This window comes from Panulirus ornatus, chromosome 2 (genome assembly GCF_036320965.1).
Source record: "Panulirus ornatus isolate Po-2019 chromosome 2, ASM3632096v1, whole genome shotgun sequence".
In the NCBI taxonomy this organism is placed as follows: domain Eukaryota; kingdom Metazoa; phylum Arthropoda; class Malacostraca; order Decapoda; family Palinuridae; genus Panulirus; species Panulirus ornatus.
The window spans coordinates 14,565,502-14,591,830 of record NC_092225.1 but is presented as its reverse complement, the minus strand read 5'-3'; the positions used below and the strand labels follow the sequence as shown (position 1 = coordinate 14,591,830).

General features: G+C 44.3%; 1 protein-coding gene across 9 annotated transcripts in view; it reads right to left on the bottom strand.

Moving 5' to 3' along the window:
• Positions 1–26,329, bottom strand: part of LOC139753496 (moesin/ezrin/radixin homolog 1-like) — a 204,117-nt gene that overhangs the window by 127,083 nt on the left and 50,705 nt on the right. For 2 of the 9 annotated variants that reach the window (XM_071670153.1, XM_071670192.1), the window contains exon 1: positions 24,359–24,829. The exons of the other annotated variants lie outside the window; for them this stretch is intronic. The gene's annotated coding sequence lies outside the window, so the exon portion shown is untranslated. Of the gene's footprint in view, positions 1–24,358; positions 24,830–26,329 lie in introns of those variants that run through there. 9 annotated transcript variants of the gene reach the window in all.

Here is a 26,329-nt window from a genome sequence, read left to right as displayed (position 1 = left end):
CATGAAGAATGAATGGCTTTTAAAGGATCAAATGAAGAGTTACCTCATCATATTCACAGGTTTCACAAGTCTGAACTCCTAGGAAGAATTCACTACTTACCTTTAGTTCAACCAACATTCAAACTACATTTTATGAACTGACTGACTGACGAGCACTTCTGCTTAGTTCCTATTCTCTTGTTTCCCCTTGACTTCTCTCTCTCTCATCCTCCTACATGCCTCGTCTTCTTAATAAGGCGGTGTCGAACTGGTCCCCCGCACCTACCAAAGCTTCTAACTAGAGTCCTATTAAGAGAGAGGGCTAACTCATCGATGGCCCTCGCGTCGGTCAAACTATAATCCGTCGCCAACAAAACTGCCGAAGGTGAACTGCTAAACGACTCGGCATAACATTTTCCCTTAAAAACAGTCGAGATGTTGCGCGGAGGATGTGGCCACATGACATGCAGCCACCAAACACAGGCAACACGATGCCTCTGAATTCAAGTGCGTTCACATTTCAACCACAGGGCAAGACTGCAAGGCCCTGCAAGCCACATCTCTCATATTTCTAACATTAAATATTGTCCCCATCTCCTGTTAACATGTTCTCTCTCTCTCTCTCTCTCTCTCTCTCTCTCTCTCTCTCTCTCTCTCTCTCTCTCTCTCTCTCTCTCTCTCTCTCTCTCTCATCATTATATGCTAACTACCCTACTCGTTACCGACATGAAAATGTTAGTCCATCGTAATCGGAATTACGATGTACTTCTAATCACATCGAATCCCGCACCACTTACGCCACATTATCAAAACAGAACAATAAAGAACTTGACGAGGACGAAAGCTCAACATACATGCGAGTACTACGGAAACAAACAAAAAAAAAAGTGGAGAGTGGAGGATCGGTAACCAAACCACACACACTTCAACTCCATGGGGACCATGATCAACTGAGACCACATCAGAGTTATCTAAGCCCACGGCTTTGACACACTTAATTAGAAGACATTTTGATGGAAGTCATATATACATTATATACACAATCTACGTCCTCAGGCTCTAAAACAAAGAGAAGAACTGAAACCTGGGGATCAATTCACAAAGGAATATCACATAGCAAAAGTCTTGTTGTGACCACTTCACGTCTTACCCTTTATATATATATATATATATATATATATATATATATATATATATATATATATATAAAGGGGGGGGCCAGAAATCCTCCCCTCCTTGTATTAACTTTCTAAAATGGGAAACAGAAGAAGGAGTCACGCGGGGAGTGCTCATCCTCCTCGAAGGCTCAGAGTGGGGTGCCTAAATGTGTGTGGATGTAACCAAGATGTGAAAAAAGGAGAGATAGGTAGTATGTTTGAGGAAAGGAACCTGGATGTTTTGGCTCTGAGTGAAACGAAGCTCAAGGGTAAAGGGGAAGAGTGGTTTGGGAATGTCTGGGGAGTAAAGTCAGGGGTTAGTGAGAGGACAAGAGCAAGGGAAGGAGTAGCAATACTCCTGAAACAGGAGTTGTGGGAGTATGTGATAGAATGTAAGAAAGTAAATTCTCGATTAATATGGGTAAAACTGAAAGTTGATGGAGAGAGGTGGGTGATTATTGGTGCATTTGCACCCGGGCATGAGAAGAAAGATCATGAGAGGCAAGTGTTTTGGGAGCAGCTAAATGAGTGTGTTAGTGGTTTTGATGCACGAGACCGGGTTATAGTGATGGGTGATTTGAATGCAAAGGTGAGTAATGTGGCAGTTGACGGAATAATTGGTATACATGGGGTGTTCAGTGTTGTAAATGGAAATGGTGAAGAGCTTGTAGATTTATGTGCTGAAAAAGGACTGATGATTGGGAATACCTGGTTTAAAAAGCGCGATATACATAAGTATACTTATGTAAGTAGGAGAGATGGCCAGAGAGCGTTATTGGATTACGTGTTAATTGACAGGCGTGCGAAAGAGAGACTTTTGGATGTTAATGTGCTGAGAGGTGCAACTGGAGGGATGTCTGATCATTATCTTGTGGAGGCTAAGGTGAAGATTTGTATGGGTTTTCGGAAAAGAAGAGTGAATGTTGGGGTGAAGAGGGTGGTGAGAGTAAGTGAGCTTGGGAAGGAGACCTGTGTGAGGAAGTACCAGGAGAGACTGAGTACAGAATGGAAAAAGGTGAGAGCAATGGAAGTAAGGGGAGTGGGGGAGGAATGGGATGTATTTAGGGAATCAGTGATGGATTGCGCAAAAGATGCTTGTGGCATGAGAAGAGTGGGAGGTGGGTTGATTAGAAAGGGTAGTGAGTGGTGGGATGAAGAAGTAAGAGTATTAGTGAAAGAGAAGAGAGAGGCATTTGGACGATTTTTGCAGGGAAAAAATGCAATTGAGTGGGAGATGTATAAAAGAAAGAGACAGGAGGTCAAGAGAAAGGTGCAAGAGGTGAAAAAAAGGGCAAATGAGAGTTGGGGTGAGAGAGTATCATTAAATTTTAGGGAGAATAAAAAGATGTTCTGGAAGGAGGTAAATAAAGTGCGTAAGACAAGGGAGCAAATGGGAACTTCAGTGAAGGACGCAAATGGGGAGGTGATAACAAGTAGTGGTGATGTGAGAAGGAGATGGAGTGAGTATTTTGAAGGTCTGTTGAATGTGTTTGATGATAGAGTGGCAGATATAGGGTGTTTTGGTCGAGGTGGTGTGCAAAGTGAGAGGGTTAGGGAAAATGATTTGTTAAACAGAGAAGAGGTAGTGAAAGCTTTGCGGAAGATGAAAGCCGGCAAGGCAGCAGGTTTGGATGGTATTGCAGTTGAATTTATTAAAAAAGGGGGTGACTGTATTGTTGACTGGTTGGTAAGGTTATTTAATGTATGTATGACTCATGGTGAGGTGCCTGAGGATTGGCGGAATGCGTGCATAGTGCCATTGTACAAAGGCAAAGGGGATAAGAGTGAGTGCTCAAATTACAGAGGTATAAGTTTGTTGAGTATTCCTGGTAAATTATATGGGAGGTTATTGATTGAGAGGGTGAAGGCATGTACAGAGCATCAGATTGGGGAAGAGCAGTGTGGTTTCAGAAGTGGTAGAGGATGTGTGGATCAGGTGTTTGCTTTGAAGAATGTATGTGAGAAATACTTAGAAAAGCAAATGGATTTGTATGTAGCATTTATGGATCTGGAGAAGGCATATGATAGAGTTGATAGAGATGCTCTGTGGAAGGTATTAAGAATATATGGTGTGGGAGGAAAGTTGTTAGAAGCAGTGAAAAGTTTTTATCGAGGATGTAAGGCATGTGTACGTGTAGGAAGAGAGGAAAGTGATTGGTTCTCAGTGAATATAGGTTTGCGGCAGGGGGTGTGTGATGTCTCCATGGTTGTTTAATTTGTTTATGGATGGGGTTGTTAGGGAGGTAAATGCAAGAGTTTTGGAAAGAGGGGCAAGTATGAAGTCTGTTGGGGATGAGAGAGCTTGGGAAGTGAGTCAGTTGTTGTTCGCTGATGATACAGCGCTGGTGACTGAGTTTGGTAAAGTGTGTGGAAGAAGAAAGTTAAGAGTAAATGTGAATAAGAGCAAGGTTATTAGGTACAGTAGGGTTGAGGGTCAAGTCAATTGGGAGGTGAGTTTGAATGGAGAAAAACTGGAGGAAGTGAAGTGTTTTCGATATTTGGGAGTGGATCTGGCAGCGGATGGAACCATGGAAGCGGAAATGGATCATAGGGTGGGGGAGGGGGCGAAAATTCTGGGGGCCTTGAAGAATGTGTGGAAGTCGAGAACATTATCTCGGAAAGCAAAAATGGGTATGTTTGAAGGAATAGTGGTTCCAACAATGTTGTATGGTTGCGAGGCGTGGGCTATGGATAGAGTTGTGCGCAGGAGGATGGATGTGCTGGAAATGAGATGTTTGAGGACAATGTGTGGTGTGAGGTGGTTTGATCGAGTGAGTAACGTAAGGGTAAGAGAGATGTGTGGAAATAAAAAGAGCGTGGTTGAGAGAGCAGAAGAGGGTGTTTTGAAGTGGTTTGGGCACATGGAGAGAATGAGTGAGGAAAGATTGACCAAGAGGATATATGTGTCGGAGGTGGAGGGAACGAGGAGAAGAGGGAGACCAAATTGGAGGTGGAAAGATGGAGTGAAAAAGATTTTGTGTGATCGGGGCCTGAACATGCAGAAGGGTGAAAGGAGGGCAAGGAATAGAGTGAACTGGAGCGATGTGGTATACCGGGGTTGACGTGCTGTCAGTGGATTGAATCAAGGCATGTGAAGCGTCTGGGGTAAACCATGGAAAGCTGTGTAGGTATGTATATTTGCGTGTGTGGACGTATGTATATACATGTGTATGGGGGGGGGGGCCATTTCTTTCGTCTGTTTCCTTGCGCTACCTCGCAAACGCGGGAGACAGCGACAAAGTATAATAAATAAATATAAATATATATATATATATATATATATATATATATATATATATATATATATATATATATATATATATATATATATATATATATATATATCGGGAGAGCCATCATGATGGGCTGATTGGATGGATGGGGGAAGATAATCCCCGGCTGGGGCAGTAAACACTGCTGATGCTGTGTATGTTTGCACAGCTGTCAGGAGGGTGGGTGGTGTGCTCCTGGCCAGGTCAAAGTCAGCCCCTCCACCCAGAACCAACCCCCGGTTCCTATATATAACCCCCGACTCTCCATCACCTCTCATCTCAAAAATCTATCACAATTAAAAAATCTATACTTTATGTATATATATATATATATATATATATATATATATATATATATATATATATATATATATATCACACAAGATATAATTCATGATAGTAATCTACAAAAGGAATACGTAACAGGACATTCGTAAAACAGAGCTTTCCATTCAAAGGGAGACCCATGCTTCTCGTATCAAGAACATTGCGTCAGCGAGATGAGGAAAGCCATCTGTTATATAAAGGCGGGTCACCAGTGTGTTTGTGGGAGTGAGTCAGGGTAGACATCCATCACGTCCAACATGGGGTAGTTACACCAACACTACCACCGCCATCCTTCTGACACCACTACCAACCACTAACCCGTCACTCCTATCTCTTGGCTTGGTTAGACAGTAAATGGAGCTCAACGTAGACAAATGCAAGTGTCAGAAAATAACAAACCATGAATAAAAAAAAAATGCTTGTCAAACCATCAGTAAAAGCTGAAGAAGGGACCTTCGAGTAAATGACCTTAAACGCGGTAAAACAACGCCTAACTGCATTCAATAACGCCAACATTATACAACCAAACACAGCCAGATATGTAAACTCCCTAAACAAAGCATCCGATCTTCCAAACACCCTCGTCAGACCTCACCTGATTATAGGTGGAGAATAACTAGAACGTATTCAAAGAAGGGCAACGAGACTAATTAATCCCTTGACAAAATATGAATGATGGAACGATACACAGACAAACTCGTTTTCTTTCCAACATTGCACACTCCAAGGATAACTGGACAACTTCTTAAAATACTTAGCAATTTTGGAACATAACAGAAATTTTCTTCACTAGAGGACTAAAACTACTGGTATGACGGGAAAAGGATGGAGATGTAACAGTAATGTTGTCAAAAGTTACTTCTTCCTTCCAAAGTTATCGAACACGGAAATACACCCTCCAAATACTGATAATGAAAATACCGTTAATGCCTACGAATCGGGGCAAGATAAATCCTTATCAGCATATAATCCCGTTTACTAATCATCATGTAGCTTCTAAGCCGGTCTTTTAAGGAGTCCAGTCCGTCCTACGACCGTCAAACTGGTCTGAATCTTTTTTCTCCAACCCATGTTTTCCTTTAAAATTTCCATGGCAGTATATATCCTGCATATTTTGATGCCTCCCTCCCCCCACCACACCTTCCTAACCCACTGCCTGCAGTTGAGCCGGAGGGAGAGGTGCATTCTGCTTTGTTATCCTGTTTTCACGACTATGTTAGGCCTAGCTAAGCCTATATATACCAAGTAGACCAATACGCATGTGGGAGGAGCCTGCATCCTACGTCATTAGCCCAAAACAGAAAACGTGCTGGTACAAGGATAAGGAAAACGTAGATTCATCTACACTTTGCTCACTTTCTATACCTTTCCTCAAAGTATTCGTACTTTCCCTCACAGTATCCATACCTCTCCTCACATTTTCCTTGCAATTGAGGGCTCAGGGCCGCGTGACGTCACAAGGCGGCCTGCGCGGAATGGTCCGTTTTGGGGAGTCTGAGTGGGTTGACTTGGTATATATTGGATTAGAGGCCAAGGTTTTAGCTGGCAACCTCGTCACAGACCATCAGGTTTCCCTGCTATCTGTGCTCCCCGTGTTGTCCCACCTAACACCACTTCTACCACGACCAACCACCTAACACCACTATCACCCAACGCCCCCACCATCATCACTGCAGGTAACGTCAATAACCCACAAAGTAAACACCACCATTCCATCATGGCTCATTTCACAATCACAATGCCTTACTCCGCTATTCGCCCTCCTTCCCTTGCAAGCCTGTGCGTGTGTGTGTGTGTATATATATATATATATATATATATATATATATATATATATATATATATATATATATATATATATATATGGAACTGTTTACATTATCAACTGCAGCTAAGGCAGGAAACATAAGTAAAACTAAACACACTATCAACTGTGAGATTGTTCAAAATATAGGGACGTATCAACCACAGTCTATACACACATATCTGAGGTAGTAGGCTACTAATTCTACCGTTTATTAGTGATGTTCATAACGGGATGGGTCTGTTATGGGTCCGAATTCTTAACTGAAAGCAAGGAAGTTGGTTACACGAGAACTCAAGGCGCAATGGGTGCTCAGAACGCATTATCAGGCGGCTACTTCTTGCAACATCTCATCAGTGCCTCGCCTTATTCAGATCAAGACCCTATGGCCGCAACACATGGACCCAGAATACTTCAGGAACTTTGTCAATTCCATGCCCTGACGTCTGCAGATGGTAATCAAGGCCAAACATGAGATGACAAACTACTAAAATGCTGGGGTGACATCGCCTCTGAAAATGTATGGTACGTTGGCAGACAAGGGTCTCAGCGGACGCTGTAATGACGTGTGTTCCTTTCAGCTTAGTTCATCGTGTAAAGTGACACAGAGAAGCTTGGTGGACTGAACAACCAACAGAGAGGGGCCACGTGAGACGGTATGTGGTAAGACTGGGTTCGAAGCACTGCCGGTGTCTGTAGTGTGAAGGAAGTGTTTTGCATTCGTGAGGACCCATGTCTGAAAACATTTCATACCATCAAATATTTCAAACCTTTGTAAACTGCCAGCATTCACAGTGCCCTACTGGTTGAAAAAGTAATCTTTTAAGGTACTGCAGGTTGGTTTTTCTGACCTCCATCTGAATTAAAGTTGCCCATGTTAGGTGACTATAGAGGATTGGTAGAAGACGAGGAACACTAGGAAGAAGAAGAAGGAAAAGGAAGAGCTGGAGGGTTACAGAGCTGAATGCGTGTAGCCAACCGGCTTTGTTCGTTTTTCCCCCTCCAGGCTCCCTCTGAATATCAATAACTGGTGTTTCCTTTGAGCTCTTGAGCAGGACGTGGGAAGACATCCTGACCCAGTGCCGTGTCGAACAAACATCCACACGATATCTTCACCAGCGTGAGTTGGTGAATGGCGAGTGTGGTCGCGAGGGAGACCTAAGGCTACACCCATAATTCACCGCAACACTGCACTTCGAAGGGAGAGCATCGGGGAGTTGAAGGGTATGTGTCAACATGAGGGCGACCCAAGACTCCACCCACAGAGGGGTCACCGCAACATCACACGTCCCCTGACGTGTCCCTACGTTTCGCTCTCCTGGGAAGTCACCAGTTCCTTTCCCAGTTCGTTGGCACCTGAGATCCATATTTAACAAACCGCTCAAAAACGTATAATAAACTTACACCACACATCTTCTTTACATGCTACGACTATCTAATGTCTCTACACATCTGCGGTGAGCAATACGCGCAAGCCCAGCCATTCCACTGAAATTTCGTTTTAGGCACCTTAATCATCCAATAATAACAAGAGCGCCACCATTTGAGTCTCTCAAGGCCCCGCCACTGGTTTGAAAAAAAATCCATTTGCAAAAATATCACTGCTATCATTCTCGAGTTATAACGACGTGCATAAACAATTGTGTTGCCTATTTAACATGCAAATCAATGCAACTCTGTACCCCGTTATCTTATCAGGGGGTCATGACCACGGGGGGAATAACTATGAGGTAAGTTATGAAGTTTCTATTATGTACCGTCCTCGGAATGTGTACTGACGTGTCTCCACACACACACAAAACAAACTCAGGGGCTGACGAAATACTGCCACGCGTACACTGCTGTCCTGGCGTGACATATAAGGTAAGCCAAGACTGTAGGTTCCTGTTTGGGTATGAAGGAGTGGCCTCTGACCTGACCCTTTGGGGTCTACGCTTACCATCGTATTCTAGGGTCGTATCGTCGTGTTCACAGGGGTTAAGGATGAATGCAAACAGTAAGCACGCTAATAATACACCAACATCCAAACTATTAATACAATAAACCAGCTATTTATACATCAACCAAGCTAACAACACAAGAAAGCAAACTATTCATACAAGAACCAAGCTATTAATACAAGCATGCAAGCTATCAATACATTCAAGAAAGTTATTCATACAAGAACCAAGCTGTTAATACGAGCATGCAAGCCATTAAATACAACATGCTGGCTCATAACACAAGCAAACAAGCTACTCATACAAGAACCAAGCCATTCATGCATGCATGTTAGCATGGCTATTCAATCAAGCAAGCAAGCTATAAGAGACGTGACTTTAAATTCTCATGGGCAAAATGTATGACGGCGACGTGCGCAGCCCCTCTGACAAGACCCGGCGAGGCCAGAGCTGGGTCAGTAACCAAGACCATACAGCTACCCCAATGTACGCAACACCTGCGCCATAGAATACGCCTTGACACCTCATCATCAGGAGGCATCGAGAGGGGAGTGAAGCCCCTAGACCTCAACCAGCAAGACCGAAAGGGCGAGCCATATATTCATAATGCTGTCCTGCAGAAACAGATATACATGCATCACAAAAAATGGCAACGCAAGAACGGGATAAGCTAAGTGTGGTAAGGTCTATCTAGTGTTTCTTAAAGAGAAAATCATATGAACGTTTTCATCACTCCCTTCCGCAAGTCCAAGAAACACTCGAAATACACACACAAAAAGGTAACGCCAGGAACGGGATAGGCCAAATGTGGCAGGCCTAACGTGATCATAAAATTTACAAGTTGGGAATTGGTGTCACGTCCCGCATCTAAATGCCAGCCAGCCCCACAGCAACGAGCGACTTCGTGTGCAAGTGAACACAACGGCACGCTATACCCGCACATTTAAATATCATTAAGTTGGCCGAGGGTGGGGGAGGGCAGGTGTTCTGGTGGAGACGCGTTCCACTTTTCCACACCGCCACAAACCCTCAATCCAAGCACTCCTACAAACACTGCCCCCCAACAAACGAGTGGCACCCCTTACGAGAGACTGGATCATGTCTATGACATTTCATAGGTCGAAATAAGCACTGCCCTTGCGTTGCAGTGCCATTCATCATATCCTTCAGTCAGCACTATCAAGACAGCATTGTCCGTACATCTGTGCAGACCCAAGGCGAACGGCTATACAAAGTGAATACAGTCGGGTACCAACGAGACTCAGGATATTGAGACATCGCTCACCCACGGACACTGTACGACTCTTGTGCTGGAGGAGGTAATAATTACGGTCTTGGTCACGATGGTATGGACCCTCAGCACGAAGGAGGTGACCTTTAGAACACGACGGTAAACACACACACACACACACACACACACAATTATTATATATATATATATATATATATATATATATATATATATATATATATATATATATATATATAAAGATTTAATATTTTAGCCAAAGGCCAATGTATAGAGTGGCTGTGTGGGTCACCAGATGTGGCTTGCATCACTGTGAGGGAATGAGACCTTAAGCCTTAACCAGCCAAGCAACACGAAAGAAAAAAAACTGCCCAGCCTTAGCCTTAGCCAAGCAACAACATGGAGTAAACATCGCCCAGCCTTAAGCCTTAGCCAGCCATCCAGTATGAACCGCCCACCAACACACTCGCCATGGGAGCAAAAGAAGGGAAGCAGAAGGACACGGTAAAGAGAAAGTTCTTACTCTATTTCCTAACTCGCTCACTCCTTCCGAATTGTGATGTCACCCGCGTGACCTCGATAAGGTGGGGTTAGTGTGGCCATATATGGCCCGCGGGCCACATCCGGCCCGGTAAATGACATCATATACCGTCCGCCTCTACGTCTAACAAGAAAAAAAATATCCTGAAATTATTGTCTTTAAATTCTTCTTAAACGCTGTCGAAAACATAAATATTTCCACTCTGCCCGGAATTTCATTAAAGAAAACGTTAATTACTAGAATCGTTATCATCATTACTATCGGTATCATAATCATTACCATTATAATCATTAATATCCATTTCCATCATCACCATTACCAGCATTATTACTATCATTAATATTTATCTAAGTACAAGTGCACGCAACAAGGGGACAGGACCGAAGCATGTGTGGGATGTACACCACATTAAACTAACATCAGTTCTCGTAACAGGTGACGCAACGTAACAATAGCGTCACACTCACATGTCCGAATCACATTTACACTTCATTACGATTCCCATACTGAAATCGTTAAGGATCATTTACGGTGTGTGTTCTCGATAACTGGAGAACTACTCGTGGATTTCAATGATTCCCGCAGCAACGAATGTGGCAATTAAGGTGACATTACCAGATCGGTACAGCCATAAAGCCGTTCGGTAAAGGCCAAGCGTCTGGGGCACGCCAGCAGCAGCAGCAGCCAGCCAGCGTCGCCCGTGAGAAGACGGCGAGAGTCATGCAGGACAAAGAATGACAAGAGCATCCGCTTCCCGCCTCACTCTACTGATAAAAGTCATGGGACACGCTTTAATGAAAGGTCAGATTAAGTGTGGCTGGAGCCGGCGTGGTGAGGGAGCCTTGGCCGACCGGAGATCCTACATCCTGCTGGGGGGAGTATCGGTGGACACTGCCGACCCCCTAAACGTAAAACACTATGTATACATCAAGGTTAGTACAGTGTATACATACAAGGATAAGAGACGAGGCTACACGAACTAAATAAATAAATCTCTCCCTGCAGTACATACATAAAATATTCATCAATCACAAATATCAATCATCTCAACTGATCTAATAATATTCACATCCTCTTTAACCATCGTAGACCAGGTATAGGGAGACTATAGCACAACTCTACGGAGGGAATATACCACACTCCCGACCCATCATGATCCTTTACTAGGATCTCCTGCAACCCCAACACACACACACACACACACACACACACACACACACACACACACACTAACCTAGATAAAGTAATCTTCGATTACAATCCAATAGGCATTAGCTTGCAAGTATGGGTGTGTGACGAATTTTCCAATTATATTATAAAAGTCGATTACTCCCGTTAATCTTTAAAGAAATTACCCACAATTCAGCTCTGACTGCTTGACCTTAAGCCTGGGTTCGGAAAAAAAAGAGAAAATGAATACTCTCACACGTAAAATGCCACTACACGGCTGACATGTCTCAAAAGAACAGGAGTGTAAGTACGTGGAGCTGGGGGTTTTCCCTCCCTCACATACTTACTACACACACTGCTCACTTATTCATCTCCATCTGTTGGTCTCATCTAACGGTCAACATATCTGTTCCCTTTGGCTTCGTCTGCTCTCTCTCTCTCTCTCTCTCTCTCTCTCTCTCTCTCTCTCTCTCTCTCTGTGGCACCCACTTCAGTGGCTCTCAGGTCTCGCTTCTCTCAACTCACGTAGCTGTCTTTTCTTGCTCGTCCCACCCACGAGTGCGTTGCTGGTGACCTTCGTGTCCGCCGACATACATAATCTCTCCATCTCACACATGTCACCTGACATGCAACTCGCACGACCGGTTCTTCGTATCGTCAGATTTTCCCGCACCACGCACGCTCTCGCCCTGTCTTTAAACAGTACCTCAGCACTCGAATACAGACGGGCACTACTCACTCTTATGGTTAGGGAAGGTCAACTGCAGCCGATGCCATCCGTTTCCCGGGAACACTGGCCACAGGCGGATGGCAACGAAGGCGCCAATAAAACATCCAATCCTAAAACCCTGCCTGTGAATCTACGACCTCGCCACGACCTAATCTTTAATCAGCAACGACTCAAAGGAGGTCACTGATGCGAGATCTGTCGGCATTGGTTCCCGTGGTATATGACCACGTGGTCAGGAACTCACGACCGGGAATATGTAGCCAAACTGGACTGGAAGGATGCCAGGCTCCCGGGAGCCTCAACTTTCCAGACACACGCATCGACTGCTCGACATCTAAATGACATGCAAGGCGTAATACATATGCAAACTACGGCCATAAAAAAAATATACGCCTGGCGGACAGTGGCGAGACGCCTATATCCGTCCAAACTTTTCGAGTTGGGGGAGAAAAAGAAATGGAATAAAGAAGGCTGAAGGAGAGCCTGCTTTTGCACTTCATCCCTCCGAAGCAAAGAAAATGGTAAACAGAGGGTAGCTCTTCAAGTATTCCAAATTCGAAAATTTCTGACATGAAAATAAACAGAGAAATGCACTTGGCACACTTCAGAGTGTCAAGAAAATGTCATACAATGGCACATGAAGGTTTATACACAGGAATATTGACGAACATATTACATAGCTAAGACAAGAGATGGGAGACAACACAGAATGAGTACATGAATGCAAAATAACACATGCTCTGATAACACAAAATCACCAAGTGTTATTTACTGACACGTGATTCCTATGAAAAAAAAAGCGTTACCAGACCATCTCGACGACTGATACATCTCCTATCTTATCTAAATACTCAATCATCACGAGGCAAATTCAAAATCTAATACGGAGAGAGGAAAGGACCATGCTTCTAATTCTTTTCAACTCTACGTCATGTGCTCATCGAAATAACAATACCATCAAAACATCAACTCCAACATACTACAGATGGCAAGTAAGGATGAATTAGATATAAGCCCATATCAAGATCACAATCACAATCAACCACACTACGCACACTGTCACAGCTCATCAAAAGAGCCCCACAGGAGCTTTCTATAACACCTTTACCTATTTCCATCTTGTTAATAATCTATCAACAGTTCATATCAAATTCATTCGTAATCTCATCGTCTACATACAGCTAACAAGAACGTCTTTATCATTTCACTGTTTAAGATAAATCTATTCTTCCGTACTTGCACACTTCGCAGGCAGAGAAGATACAGCAGACATTCTACTACCACCACGACCAGATATATCATCTTCGTATGGAGTAAAATAGTCCCTTCCGGTCTCGTAGTGTATTATGTCATTCCCACAACCACGGCTCCCCAATCCCCCCCACCCCCACATGACCGGCCATGAGCGGTGAGGGGGGGGGGGGGGGCTATATATGTAATCATGAAAAGGCACAAGAGGCGACAGCCTATAGGAGGGGGCGTGGGGAACCGAGGCAGTTTTTGCTGGCACGCCCCCACCATGGCGCCAGTTTACGACAGAGAAAAAGAGAAAAGGAAGAGAGAGAGAGAGAGAGAGAGAGAGAGAGAGAGAGAGAGAGAGAGAGAGAGAGAGAGAGAGAGAGAGAGAGAGAGAGAGAGATCCCAGACCTGGAGGCGGCAACCCTGCTCTCCCCTACTGAAGGTACCCAGACCAACACAACGCAACACTTATATCTCTTTTAAGTGTTAAGTGTGCGTACGTCTGTCTCAAGTGTCACGTGAGTATGCCTGTCTTACTGATGCGCTCACAAGAAGCAACTCTAAAGCACATGCGTCTTCAGTGCGTCCTGACACCCGTTCTCCACAAGAGGAAAAGGGACTAAGAGGGTTGGGAAATCCTAAAGGGCCTGGAGACCCTCAGCGTCACACGGCCTATCCGGGCGGGACGTCCCTTCCTGTCCTCAACCCCAACACACACACACAAACAGTCCCCCTCAGCTGGACGCTTCAGTCTCACACAAAAACAGACCCTACTTAATAGTACCACCAATACACCATCCTATACCCATGATTATATAACCCAAGGGATACTTAAATTCCACCGGTACAATAATATAGACACAAATAATACAAACTAAAACCTCAGCGTACTTAAACCACTACTGGTGTAATAAGTCAGTGCCAAGTGATGATACCTGTACTGATAATAAAAATCTTCACCACAGCTCATACTACGATGGCCACTTAAGGTAATGTGCACCCCTTACAATGTATATAATTACATTAAATGAGACAAGTAGAAAAAAAATGCTATAAATCATTTAACAACACGCGACGGGGTTGGAGCACGTAATTCTCAGGATCTGATAACACAGTATGGTAATTATCCGAGTCTAATTACGTAATTTGTCGTGGCTTATTGTACAGGTACATTACTGACCCGCTTGAGCGCGACGGTATGATCCCTGAGCACGACGGAACGACCCTCAAGTATGACCACGAAGACCCAAGCCATCAAACCCAACAGTCGTACCCACGTGCTATAGTATTGTACCCAGCGTGTGCAAGTACGTCAGCTGCTTAAACAGGACAAGAGGCCACTACAGACTACGTAATTATACACAGGTCATTACCATATCGTCAAATCCTATGAATTACATGCTCTAGCCCAGTCGTGACTTGTTAGGGAGGCAAAGGACTTGATGGTCAATACCAAAACTACACTGAAGTACAACACAAGCAAATGTTCAATAAATCAAGTTCCAACTTACAACGGGCATAAAGCAACCGACTCAGGTTTGGGCTGCCGGAGTTTAACACACGTCTACCAGAAGAAATCCCCAAAGGAGGACAACGAAGACGGTTAGTGAAATATGACGTCTGAGCTACAGACGGGGACCCAAAGGTTGTCAATCTGGCCACGAGGGAAGAATGGGGCGAGACCCGACTCCAACTTACCTAAGGATTCCGACGCTGAACAGTTCTTCGAAAGATGCAGGGGGAGAGAGCAACCCAAGGTCAAACGCTTCTGATATCTTCCACTATCACAAACAGCCTCGAAAGGACCCCAGTGGTATGTTGCTGCTTGAATTCCTTTTGTATACCTTTGTATGAATACTGCAAAGCTAAGCCATGACACTGTGAACCCTGACAGTTTACAGGTGTTCAAGAGATGGGGCCCCAAGAGCAATGATATCCATTCCCGTACTGTATATATATACATAACACACACACACACACACACACACACACACACACACACAAAAGACACGCACAAACAACACATACAGAACCTTACAACCAACACAACCCACTGTTTCAGTAAGACCCGCCTGAACAACAGACCAATTAAAAAATGCTTAACGCACACTCCACTCGAACACAAATACAACCTCATAAAATCCTTTGCAACACTCACTCACCAGGTCTATACGAGAGGTAAAGGTACACAAAAAAAAAACAATAGCCATGTCACAACGACTATTACTGAAAATCAAAAAAGAAAAATTTCTATGCCACGCATAATGAGCCATCCCTTCACAACACGATGCTAGAAATAACTCGAAACACTTTTATTCGTTACCCAATATTCCTCGTACCGTTAAATAACTTGATTGACTGACAATGGAGCACCTGGGCTGAGAGCCCTAGATTCCATTACACTCTTACATCTCTCTTCTGCGAATTCTCTCGATCGATCGATCGATGGATGCACTCTCAAGAATTCCCCTCCCCCGAAATAAACCTCTCCCGAATTCCTCAATCTTAAAAACTCGCACCTTCAGTCAATATCAAAGAAAAAAAAAAGTTTACCTAGCTTTGTCTCCAGAGGGAGGGAGGCCCGGACCTGGGGGGAACTAATCGCGCTGCATACATAGACCAGCAAGCACCGGAGCGCACAGACTAACAAGCACCGGAGTAGGTAGGCCCCACCGTGCAAGACTACCCGCCACATCTAACGCCGCCAATGGAACTCCAATCAACTGAGACAAGGGACACAATGAAGCGTTCACGGAACAATTCCCGGCCACCAGGGCAACCATCCCCAGCAAACTGTACGCACACACACACACACACACACACACACACATACTCTAACTGTACTGGCCAGAGAGAGAGAGAGAGAGAGAGAGAGAGAGGGTGAGAGAGAGAGAGGAGGAGGCAAACCACATACGCGATAAGGCTGTGCCTCAGCTCGTAAACTAAAGCAGGTTGTGTACCTAACGATCAACAACACGTCCGGCCCCGTGATGACAAGCTGAGCGCCATCTGGACTGGACTATGTGAACCTGGAGGAGGTGCGCGGCCTCAACCAGACCAACACCTGCTCCTTCCTGTGGCCAGCTGACACCACACTTTACAGACCGGGGGACTTGAGAGCGACTGATTTTGTGAAATCCGCAAAGCGCTGGAACCTCATGGTCACAAGGCGCTTTATAAGAATGAAAGACACACCGAAAAACTCAAAATTATATACACTGAATTATATATATTTTGGCTTCACTTAGAAGGTACCCAAAACTTAAAAAACTATATGAAAATATCCACAAGGGTCTTGTTAAACAAATTCATTAATAATTCATGCAGAATAGCTACTACTTCGCATAAGCTGATGCTAATCGCTGTTAGCCGAAAGTTGTTCCGGGAACACTGGTGTCGCCTGCAGTTCAGCCAAACGGCTGGGAATGATACAACACCATCAGGAAAACTATTTGGAGGTTAGAAAAAAAAAAAAACATCGTTAACGTTTCATGGCCAGAGGTGGGGGGGGGGTCTAATTCAAAGTTATGATAACTAAGTTAAGAAGCTCCTTGTCAAAAACTCATTAGAAGTGCCATAACTTTAGGTTCAATCCAAACGAGTTATGGGTCTTATGTTACTATACGCTTTACATAACGGAAAATAACTATAATAAAAGTATCATTAATGAATGTCTGACGTAGACTTTTCAAATTATGACAAAAGTTATGATGCCAGTTTAAAATACTGACTCCTGACGAAGGATGATGAAGAGGGCGATATATACAAAAGTATTTCTCTTGATGACAGCAAAAGGAGTTATCGGATTCCGCCGCCCGCCTGTGGCTATAATGCAAGTGAAAAGTCACATTCGGCGCGACAAGTTTAAGTCATCGGATTACAATCTCGAAGAATTTCTCCCATCAAAGGAATCCATCATTCCTCTGCTAAAAAACTGTAGCGCAGCCTTGAAGCTGCAAGGAACCCCTTTAGATGTGTTCCTTTAAACAACAAAAACAACAACAACAACAATAATAATAATAATAATAATAATAATAATAATAATAACAATAATAACAATAATAATAATAATAATAATAATAATAATAATAACTGTCCCCTGTTGCCATCCTGCAGTAGGAGACATTACATCAAGGTCACCAACTCCATCACCAGCTGCTTCCCACGAGTTTCTCGCACCCCTGGTCACCCCCCCCACCGGTTCCTGTCCCACCTGGTCACCCCCCAGGTGACTCCCGTCCCACCTGATCAACCCCATGAGCTCCCCCCGTCCCACCTAGTCACCCCAACCCCTTGGACACCTCCGCACTCAACTTTTATATTCATCCTAATCAACCATGACCAACACGACGTAGACACTACGCGAGCGTAAAATTCCCCGAACACTCCCCCACAACTATGTTGACACAGTGGCCCCCATGGGGTCAGTCCAGAGAGTCGTACTGCCTGGATTCACGCTTTGGTGTTGTGCTTACCGTTACCGACCACGACGCTGGCAAAAGGGCCGCCCAGCGTCGGGCTGGCATGGGTTCGAATCCTAGGCACGGGCATTCGTCCCGCAGTTCACTTAGCTGTTCTAGAGGGAATTGGCCGATAAACTGGGCTCAAAATTTAGGTTCATATATATATATATATATATATATATATATATATATATATATATATATATATATATATATATATACGTGTGTGGGCGTTTATGTCTATACATGTGTATTTGGGTGGGTTGTGCCATTCTTTCGCCTGTTTCCTTGCGCTACCTCGCTGGCGCGGGAGACAGCGACTGGGTATAGTAAGTTTGTAAGAGAGAGAGAGAGAGAGAGAGAGAGAGAGAGAGAGAGAGAGAGAGAGAGAGAGAGAGAGAGACAGCTGGAACGAAGAGATATACTTGAGTCGACGTACTGCCAATAGACTGGACCAGGGCAGGTGAAATGGACGGAAAAGTCTGAGGGGACCTGCTTGAGGACAGGAGGCTGTGGCGTCAGTGCACTGCACATGACAGCTACAGAGTGGATGACAACGATTGCCGCCTTTCGTTCGTTCGTTGCTAGCGCAACCTCGCTAACACGGAAAACGGCGAAGTATTGGGGGGGGGGGAAGAGAGAGAGAGAGAGAGAGAGAGAGAGAGAGAGAGAGAGAGAGAGAGAGAGAGAGAAATCACACAATGCCCTCCGACGGCAGGGTTCGAACCGGTAACTTTTCCGTGGGAGCAAAGGCTATCCCCAGTTCCCAAGCAATAATAGCGGTTCCAATCCTACTGTCAGAGGACGCTGTGTTCTATGAAAGTGTGCGCTCAATGCATATGTGTGTGTGTGTGTGTGTGTGTGCGTGTGGCGTTAACCTCCAATTTGAAACCTTTAACTGCTACACTATGAGATACTACCATTTAATTGCAAATCACAATACAAAGCCCCAGTCTTCATATCACTCCAACCACCGGCACTTTCATTATGCACCATGATAAACGACTGGAGGTGATTCAAAATCAATTTCCTAACAAGGCGGATAATCAGAACAAGATAACCAGGCGCAACGTACGGCCAAGATAACATCAAAGGTCGTGGACACGCTTCTCTGGCGATGACCCACTCCGTTGCAACGTATGGGTAAGATAACTCCCAAGGTCGCGGACGCTGGCGGATTCCTTCGCTAAGTGATAACACAATCGCCGAGTGACACCCGCTTCACGCGCTAGATAAGCTTATCACTGACACTTATCACCTCCGGCGATAAACATATATGCCTCTTAACTATCAGAGATTCTCACGATCACACATTTAATCTGAGCCCCTTGAGCGCGACGGTACCGTCCTTTATAACGCTACGGTGCCGTCCTTTATAACGCTACGGTACCGCCCTTTATAACGCTACGGTACCGTCCTTTATAACGCTGTGGTACCGTCCTTTATAACGCTACGGTACCGTCCTTTATAACGCTGCGGTACCGTCCTTTATAACGCTACGGTATCGTCCTTTATAACGCTGCGGTACCGTCCTTCAGCGAGACGGTACCGTCCTTTTGTAACGCTACGGTACCGTCCTTTATAACGCTACGGTACCGCCCTTTATAACGCTACGGTACCGTCCTTTATAACGCTGCGGTACCGTCCTTCAGCGAGACGGTACCGTCCTTTTGTAACGCTACGGTACCGTCCTTTATAACGCTACGGTACCGCCCTTTATAACGCTGCGGTACCGCCCTTTATAACGCTACGGTACCGTCCTTTATAACGCTGCGGTACCGCCCTTTATAACGCTACGGTACCGTCCTTTATAACGCTGCGGTACCGCCCTTTATAACGCTACGGTACCGTCCTTTATAACGCTACGGTACCGCCCTTTATAACGCTACGGTACCGTCCTTTATAACGCTGCGGTACCGTCCTTCAGCGAGACGGTACCGTCCTTTTGTAACGCTACGGTACCGTCCTTTATAACGCTACGGTACCGCCCTTTATAACGCTACGGTACCGTCCTTTATAACGCTGCGGTACCGTCCTTTATAACGCTACGGTACCGTCCTTTATAACGCTGCGGTACCGTCCTTTATAACGCTACGGTATCGTCCTTTATAACGCTGCGGTACCGTCCTTCAGCGAGACGGTACCGTCCTTTTGTAACGCTACGGTACCGTCCTTTATAACGCTACGGTACCGTCCTTTATAACGCTACGGTATCGTCCTTTATAACGCTGCGGTACCGTCCTTCAGCGAGACGGTACCGTCCTTTTGTAACGCTACGGTACCGTCCTTTATAACGCTACGGTACCGCCCTTTATAACGCTACGGTACCGTCCTTTATAACGCTACGGTACAGTCCTTTATAACGCTGCGGTACCGCCCTTTATAACGCTACGGTACCGTCCTTTATAACGCTACGGTATCGTCCTTTATAACGCTGCGGTACCGTCCTTTATAACGCTGCGGTACCGTCCTTTATAACGCTACGGTACCGTCCTTTATAACGCTACGGTACCGTCCTTTATAACGCTGCGGTACCGTCCTTTATAACGCTGCGGTACCGTCCTTTATAACGCTACGGTACCGTCCTTTATAACGCTACGGTACCGTCCTTTATAACGCTACGGTATCGTCCTTTATAACGCTGCGGTACCGTCCTTCAGCGAGACGGTACCGTTCTTTATAACTCTACGGTACCGTCCTTTATAACGCTACGGTACCGTCCTTTATAACGCTGCGGTACCGTCCTTCAGCGAGACGGCACAGGTTCTTAAACACGACGGTACCATCTTGAGCGCAACGGTACCATCAGGCTCGCGCAGGCTAACATTCTTGAACGTCACAACACGAAACTCCCAGGCCTCGTGTTCTCTGTAACCCTACAACCTTCTGCGGTGAGCGATAAGCGTTAGCCCTGCCTTCTGGCAAAATCTCGTCAGTTTAAAGTATTCAGTCTCTCTCAATCTCTACTGGTGGTGAAGTCAGCTCCGGAGTCATGGCCCTGGCATATTGTGCAATGGCCAAGTACAAGCTGGAGTATGGCGACTGTTCAACTGAACCACAGACATCTCTACAGAGACCGACATTCTACATATACCGACCACATTACCTACATATACCGACCACAGTACCTACATACGTACTCAACAGACCATGTCTTAAAAGGGAAGCCCTTCAACACAACTAAGCATTGGTTGAAACAGTCTCAGTACTCTGCAGACTACGTCTTAAAGTTAAGCTGTTCGGAGCAAAACGAAACACTAGTTGATAATGCCAGTTATACTCTGCATATATATATATATATATATATATATATATATATATATATATATATATATATATATATATATATAAAACTTTTCATTCCAAACAAATTTTATAAACTTTTATAGAATATCCCCCCCCTCCAAAAGCAGCAGCTACATGAAAATGCAGTACTATTTCTATTTCTATAGCACTATTTCTATTCCATCTCATCTCACCCTGCCCCTTCTTTTCCATTATGTTAACCACACGTTAGCAATTCAACACTAACTTTTATTCCATCTCATAAACCCTTCTTCCCTATCTTCCACAACATTAACCTTGATGTTAGCATGTCAGAACCATCTCTGCTCCATCTCGTCTAACTTTTCTTTCTTTTAACCTTCCTTCGTTCATGCCAAGCTCAGTTTCCCCTCCTATCCAGCTGACGGCCACTGAAGCATTTCCTTGGCATGGCAATATGGGCCGCCGTACCTCACGCGCACGACCATCAGCTGGTGTCCTTGCCAGATACAACCATCACCACAGTTTACTGTTCACAGGGTCATCACTCGTTGTGTATCTTCGCCCTGTTTGACAAACAGTGGCCCAGTTCTCTAAACAACATATTTCTTAACATTTGCTCCACAACAGCATCCGAGATGATGAAACGGCAAGGTTAAATCCAGCCCTTCGAAAAGTTACGCCATCGACAACTTAACAGCCCTTTGAGTGCAAAGACTTCGGTCATCGCACAGGGACAATCTAAGACTCTGCAATTAATCTCTACCGCACCCAAAATGACCCCACACTCTCAACCTCCACCGGACTTTCCCAGGTGCGGAGACTGGCAGGCAAACCCCTTAAACCGCTGACTCAAAAGAGTTTGAACCCTCCTGACCACACAACCACGCATGAACTCCGGAGGAACACGGTCCACCAATCAACATAGCATCTGCGTCACCGCTCTCATTTGTAACACTTTAAGATGTGACTGATTCACGTTCTGTTCTTCACATTGTGTTGGATCATTTACAATCATTTACAATCAACGTGTGTGTGTGTTCGTGTGCTCGAAACGTCTTTATGTACTTCAAGAAAAAAGTGAAAACGAATATAGGACATTTAATTCACACTTTATCTGATGAATCAAAAAGTGTGGAGAAAAAAAAAAACAATGAAAGCTAGAGAGGGGTAAATTTGGACTGGTCTTTAATATATATATATATATATATATATATATATATATATATATATATATATATATATATATATATATATATATATATATATATCCAGCAGGACGAAAAATGGGATCATGTATAACCTTGTAACAAAACTGTAAAGACCCCTAAATACGTGGGTTACGACCCCCTGAGCTCGAGGGTTAATGACCCATGAGCACAACGCTAACGACCCTTGGGTATGACGGTCTGGCCATTGACCTAACCCTTCACAGGGTGGGGTCAAAAACCAGGCCATCTTCCCCAAGGGTCACACACGTCGTCATGCCCACAACAGAGCTCAGCTGACATCACGAAACATATCGCATACCATTTTCTATATAGCTATAGCCTTTTCTTTTTTATTATTTCTATCAAACACACACACACAAAGCACTTGATCTAAATTGCCACACTTCCTGCGCGACGACCTAAATATCCCTGGCAAAACAAAACACCAGTTAAACCCTCCTAGCAACGTAACTACGAGTTTAGCATGCATATGAAAGTGTATGTGCGCGTATATATATATATATATATATATATATATATATATATATATATATATATATATATATATATATATATATTGTAAACTCTACCAACATACCCAGGGGTTTACCTTGTAAATCAAAGACACTACAGAGTATACTGTAAAAATCTAAAAATTAATTCAATACACAAGTTCTTTTCCAAATACCCTCCAACTCTGCTGAGCCTTCTCAAGGGAGCAACAAGAACACACGATTGCAGCAATCAAATAAAGAAAGAAGAGAGAAAGAAAGATGAAAAAAGGAATATAGGTTGGCGGCAACTGGGGGCAGCTACTTTGGAGTCGAGGGTTTGTTTACCTACTCCTTCCCTCCTCCATCACAGACAACAAAGTAATGAATCCCCCACACTCAAGCCCGCTCCCTCCTTCCATTCTCTCTCTCTCTCTCTCTCTCTCTCTCTCTCTCTCTCTCTCTCTCTCTCTCTCTCTCTCGTTGTGATGGCTGTGCACTAAGCCAGCAGCACTTCAATGGCTGTCAAGTTTCAATCCACCCTGGCCCAGGTGGCAATGACTGACGACGTGATGCCCTGTCGTGGCAGGATAAGATTTTACGAAAGCCTACGAGGTGGTGGGGCCGACTGGGGCAATATCCCCCACGTGAGCTACACAGTACACAAATGCAAGTAAAATGAAGATTTATACGTATGTGGTCGCTGGCCTCAAAATATACTCCTCTCTCTTCAAGAGCAGTAATCAGTCTTATCATGAGAGCCTGACTAACATTTGTTATCTAATCTAATATCTAAATAATTCAAAAACCTTTAAATTCTCTCAGATTCAGTGTTCTTTCATACCACTTGTTCTAAGCCCTTCATCATTATCTTGGCGAGTTAGAAATTCATCCACCACCCCACCCTCCACAGACCAACTCTTGGATCGCGAGACCGCAGCAAGAAAGATCTAAAGGCTATTAATCGGTGTACTGCAGAAAAAGAAAATCATGGGACAAAGAAAAATTCAAAAGAAGCCTTGATAAATGGGTTAACAACAGTTCCAGATGAACTGAGGATAAACAATCATAAAACGTGCACGTTCGAGCCCTGCGTATGGTAGGGCACGCTCTCTCTCCACTCACGTACACACTCGTGTCAACAACACTGGTGCCCTTGCATTAAGCCATGCACTCTTGACGATGCCCAACATTCGTTATCATGATGTATTGCCACCGCAAGCGATGCAATGGCATCGTCCGAATACAGAGACGTAGTCCTTCAACGCCTTTTAAACAAGTCATATAATCATATCCTCCCCTTTTTTTTTAACCGTTCGGACATTCCCACTTGAGGGTACATGTACACAAAGCCACTCACTTCTAACACTAATAAGCCAAATACACATATCTAAACACACAAACCCACACTAGCACCATTCTGATATATATATATATATATATATATATATATATATATATATATATATACATACACACAATCACGTTTGAAAAAAAAGTTAAAAAACTATTCTTACTTACCAAGAAATGAGATCTACTTCAGTCTTTCAGCAGAGATCCAAGGTGCTGAATGTATCAAGTAAATAACACCCAGTTCAGTATATACAGATACTCTTGGGAGAACTTAGAAGCAACTGTCTCGCACCAACAGCTTTACCCAGAAACTTTGTTTGATGGCTTTTATAATTACAATGTACCTAGTTTAATTTCCCATCAACAGGTTTTGTAATTATCATAAACCTGGTTTATTTTCCCATCAACAATTATCATAGGTCCCATAAACCTGGTTTATTTTTCCATCACCAGGTATTTTAAGTACCATAAACCTGGTCTGCTCTACGGGGAATTTTACAAGAAGTCGTCACGTAAGGGTGTAGTGCGTGGGTAGCCTGCCAGACTGGGTGAGTTCCACTCGTGAGAGGCAACAATGGTGCCAGAACATACACACACACAAGTAGTGACGTGCCACAACTAGACGCGACCGATGACTGGCCCCAGCCCAGCCCGGCCCGGCCCCTCTTGGCCAGCCAGCCAGCATGGCGCGCGCGCGCTCTCACACCCACACGTACGCCATTCATTCCCCGCCAACGCGTCTTCATTACTGTCTTGTTAACCCCATGTGCACGAAGGTAAAGGCCCTTGAACGCGATGGCGCGAACCTTGAGCATGACGTTACGGCCTTAGAGCCCGAGGGTGCGACTTCCGAGAAAGACGGTGCAATAAGGTATGGTTACGGAGGTCTTCTACCCTCACAGCTGCGTCTAGGAACTTACCGTACCTCACCTTACACCTTAACGATGGTTTCAAAAGTCTTCTCCCAACACAGATTGGTCTGGGAACTTACGTATACAATAAGGTGGCTTCGAAGACATCTATCTCAAAAGCTCAGCCTGTTCTTCTACATCACCCCAATATAAAAAACGTAATGAAAACCCAAAATATTTCGAATGGGTGCGAAGAGGTGACACTTCCATATCTATGTTCTCATGTTTTTCATGACCAATCGAGGCCAGAAGGCTGCCTGTACATCAAAAGAACTTAAACTTTCTAATGGATGCTGTCGTGGGCCTTCATGGTATAGTGGTTAGATATCGACAATGACATATGAAAGAACCCGCAGTCGGCCTGCAGTTCACCCAGCTGTTCATCCATCCCTCGGAGTTGATCGAGGAAATGAGTACCTGGCCTATTCTAGGATGGATATAATGATTATATATATATATATATATATATATATATATATATATATATATATATATATATATATATCTTTTTTTTTTTTTTTTTTTGCTTTGTCGCTGTCTCCCGCGTTTGCGAGGTAGCGCAAGGAAACAGACGAAAGAAATGGCCCAACCCACCCCCATACACATGCCTTGATTCAATCCACTGACAGCACGTCAACCCCGGTATACCACATCGCTCTAATTCACTCTATTCTTTGCCCTCCTTTCATATATATATGGGATGGCCCTGATTAGGTCGTTCACTTGAACGTGCCGTCTCAGCCAATACATATATCACGAAGCACGTCAATCCAGTTTTCCTAATATATTTCTCATGAAAACTGAAAAAGCAAATTCCATCTACCCGGATCCAGTTCCGGAGACAGATCCCAAACACCGAGGCTATGTCGTACGCAAGACACGGGAAAGGAAATACTTCGCTCGCGAAAACTGCTTCGGACCAGACCCTTGTCTAAGGTAAGTCAGGAAAAAAAAATGGCCGTCATCGTAACCAAGGATCGTAACGTTAAACCCAAACTATTCAAGATAATGAGACTGAAACTACTTTTAATACTTTGCCAAATCGGATTTCACGAGGTCTTGTCTTTCGTACTACATACGAGATGGAAAATGCCATCAATTTTGTTTTACCGGAGTTCCCGGGGTTTGTCTTTCGTGGTACATACGAGGGAAAAATACTGTTTACTGTTAAACGGAGATCTTATGAACAACAACCCCCCCCCCCACACACACATAAACATGAAGCTAA